This window comes from Dipodomys merriami, unplaced genomic scaffold (genome assembly GCF_024711535.1).
Source record: "Dipodomys merriami isolate MVZ:Mamm:240054 unplaced genomic scaffold, mDipMer1.0.p SCAF_239, whole genome shotgun sequence".
In the NCBI taxonomy this organism is placed as follows: domain Eukaryota; kingdom Metazoa; phylum Chordata; class Mammalia; order Rodentia; family Heteromyidae; genus Dipodomys; species Dipodomys merriami.
In genome coordinates this window covers 1,064,958-1,069,004 of record NW_027203815.1, presented here as the reverse complement: position 1 = coordinate 1,069,004, position 4,047 = coordinate 1,064,958, and the positions used below count along the sequence as shown (strand labels likewise).

The 4,047-nt window shown below is 34.5% G+C and overlaps 1 pseudogene; it reads left to right on the top strand.

The window, feature by feature from the left end:
- Positions 1 to 889: 889 nt before the first annotated feature.
- Positions 890 to 989, top strand: LOC138835461 (U6 spliceosomal RNA; annotated as a pseudogene).
- Positions 990 to 4,047: the final 3,058 nt, after the last annotated feature.

Here is a 4,047-nt window from a genome sequence, read left to right as displayed (position 1 = left end):
CCCCAAAAAAATTAAAAAAAAAGAAATGTACTCATTATCTTGCCCATGTAATTGTTACCCCTCTGGACAGTATGTTCACAATAAAAAAATGCTTATTAAAAAATAAAAAAAAAAACATTACCAATTTAAGGCCTAATAAAGAAGAGAAAGATATAGACTTCTCCTGCAGCTATGGAAATATTTGGTGATAGAAATGCAGGAGTGTAATTCCTGCCTGGTCGGAAGGTAGACAGGCCAGACATTAGGTAATCATGCTTATGAACAATTTTTTCACCTTCTTGGCTTTAGCTACCTTTGAAATGGTAGGTATAATAAACAATTATATTTTGATAAAATACCTTCTAGTTCGAACAATTCTGTCTGAAATGTTCATCTATCTATGATCCCTTGTAACTGAGGTTAGTTTTGTTCCTGTAAGACAAACTATCCTGTCAGTGTAGGATATTCTGGTTGGTCTGTTCCTACATGGAAGAAGGATAGTCAGGTAAACATTTGTGCCAGTCAGACCTCACTTGGGAAAATTTCAGCTGCAGAACTTTAGAAGTAGCTCTTAAGGAAGGCTTACTTTGAATCCATTAGCTCCACAAAGCTAACTCAGTTGCATAAATAAGTACTTGAAAAAGCCATCACCTTAGGACCTAGCTATAAGTTCCTCAAAGTATGATCAAACCTAAATTGAAAAAGGCTTAAAATTGTCATTGACAAAAAAAGCAAATATGAGCAATTGAATGAACAATACAATTTTTTTCCACTATACACATTATTTTAGGGAAATAAGATCAATAGTATTGTTGGGAACAATAAGCTTTCCTTGTTACAAATAGGCACCCAAGGATGTAAGCCTGTATGAAAATTGCATCATTAACTACTTAAATTTAGAGGATACTACATGATTCAGCAGCACGTATACCCAAATTACAACAATACAGAGATTAACATGGCACTTGCAAAAGGATAATATGAATATTTGTGAATTATTTTATAATTTTCATTCTTCAGTTGCAAGAAATGACAGTTACTAAAAAGTTGATTACAAAATTACAAGTATAACAATACATGCAAGTGTTAGAATTAAACGTTAGTTTGACATCAGGGTATTAAGCCTTCATCTTAGAAAGGCCTTTACATAGAATAACCTTTACAAAACTTTTGAAATTAGTTAACATTGACATTTTATCCCAAAGAAATATACGACTATAAGGACCTTGAAAAAAAGTAATCTTAAATTTTCTATATGGAATGCAATCTGAAAGGACACATTTATTAATGAATATATATATTTTAAAAATGTTGAATTCAAAGTATATCTAGGAGAGAATGAAATAGATTATGGATATTATGCAAACACTGAATATTTTCAAATATACTGTTTTCAGACAAGAACCAGAAATGTCTTTAGTTTCTGTACTACTCACATCAACAGATAAGTTCAAATTATTTCTGATTAAAAAATCACAAACCATGCAGAAATCATATAGATGTATACAAATAACTCAAATACATTTTGACATAAAAGTCATGCAATTCACTTGTAAACATACCAGGGAACTTTTACAGTAAGATATTGCTGTTATTTGGATTGTGAAAATATTTTGTATGGACACAAGAATGGACTTAACTTAAACTGATATCAAACTTAACTGATATCTTATCTATGCAATAATGCTGCAATTATTCTGGTAGTTTTAGTATGGTCTTGTTTGATGCCCCTCAATCGAAGAAAGGATTAAGAAAATAGAATTCTATGTAATGGAATTCTATGCCTCCATCAGAAAGAATGACATTGCCCCATTTGTTAGGAAATGGAAAGACATGGAAAAAATTATATTAAGTGAAGTAAGCCAGGCCCAAAGTAACATAGGTCCAATGGTTTCCCTTATTTGCAATAACTAGTATATGTCTGAGACAAGCAGAAAAGCTCAGATAAGTTGATGTTAGGTGAAATGAACCCCAAGATAAGGATTGAAATGTTTCTTTTTCTTTCTTGCGATTGTTTCTAACATATTTATAAGATGAATTATTTTTTGCTTTGTATGTCCCTCTCCCACAGTATAACCCCTGCTTTCATTGTATTTAATGTTGGTATGATTTGTGGAGGGGAAGGGAAAAAACAAATTGTTTAAATAGGGATGCAGGTTGACCCACTGCAACAATGAGATGTACAAGATGTCATGTCGAAAAATGAACTTTACAACTTTGGACGGGGGCGGGGGGGAGGACAGTGAAGGGGTAAGGGAGTGGGGGGAGATGGGAAGGGGAAATAAAGGAGGAGGCAACAATGCTTGATAAGATATGTACTCATTATCTTGCCCATGTAATTGTAAACCCTTTGTATGGTATTTCCACAATAAAAAAATAAAATTTAACAAAAAAGAAAAAGAAAATAAAAGTAACTTAACCGAACCATTATGACTTAAGAGAACAATTTGTACAGCCTTCCACAACTTCAAAGAGTTAGTGATACATACTTATCCTTTTGGTAATATCAAAGGCAGTTTCTTCCAAGTTGTTCTTCAGACCTGGTTTGATATAATGTTTCAACTGAACGAGATCCAGCATATCTTTGCTATCTCTATTCCCAGAAGCAAGATGCAAGGGAATCAAGAGGCCTTTAGTTTGGGCATTGGTATCTGCATCATGATGAAGTAAGAAAGAAGCCACACTGGTATTATTCCACATATAAGCACTGTGCAGGGGTGTCCAGCCATTCACAGTTATTGCATGAATATCTGCTGCTTGAGCTACCAACTCATGGACAATGTCTAAGTGGCTACTGTAGGCTTCCCTGCATCTCTAGTATTCACCGAGTGGCCTTTATGGAAAGTAGACTTCACACTCCAATAAGCCGATTATTTTCAGCAACCCAAAGAAGAAATTTGCTTGGATCCTATTCCATTTTTCCTTGCAATTGATACCATTCCTCACTTTTTCATTTTGTTCCTCATCTTCATCAGAATTGCCTAACTAGACATTTTCAGTGCCAGTGGGAATAAGGTGTCCATGTTGAACTGGTGAGAAAAATACAGTGAATTTTCTGCATTTGTTTTTTTTATGATGATTTATTTTCTCCTTTTCCATTTTTATTATTCTAAGTCATTCTCACTGGAAAGCAGGGAATTGATGGAGAGCAGAGGAAAGATGTTCCTCTGTAATCAAAGGTACAGACTGAAAATGATTATCATTGTTGTCTTCATGTGCAGCTTCTTCTAGGAATGAGATAATAGAAGGTGGCTCAGTGGTAGAGTGCTTGCCTGCATGTAAGATGGCCCTATGTTCGAGTCTTCAGCACCACATAAGCAGAAAAAACCAGAAGTGGGGCTGATGCTTAAGTGGTAGAGTGCTAACCTTCCGCTGAAGAGCCCAGTACCCAGGGCCAGAGTTCAGGCTCCACGCCGACCAAAAATAAATAAATAAATAAAAGAAATAAGGCTTTCTATATAAATGATTTGGGAAATGGCAGAGCAGAAAATGAAATGATGCATCCAAAAATACAAAAGCAAAATAAATTAGGATAATTGTGGAGCAGTCATATTATCTATGAGAACCATGAAAGAGAGAAGTGAGAGGCAGAGAGATGTGCAATGATCTAGCCACAAAATCCATACCTCCGATCAATTTATAGAGCATACAGTATTTTATTTTTTAAAAACATGGAAATAGAATGTATGTATTTACTTTGAAATTAGTAAATACATTTTTAGTAGCCTGCATAAAGAGACATAGCTTTGAACAAATTACAGATAAGAATCTAAATCCTTGATAATTCTAGTAACACATCTGACTCAAATCAGGTGAATCACACTTTTCCTTTACAATGTAGGAATAGGTCCAAGCTAGGAAAGCAGCTAGAGATTATATCTGTGACGAAACTTGGTGGACAATGGTGTCAAGATTTACTTTTGGTGATCCACTTGCACTGGAAGCATGATTCTGAACTATTGCTTGCTGATCTAAACTATTGCTTTAATCATTGTATTCTCCAAGAAGAAAAAGTGAGATTTAGTTGAGAGGAAAGTACTACTAATACATTTTGACTTCTCATTAAGC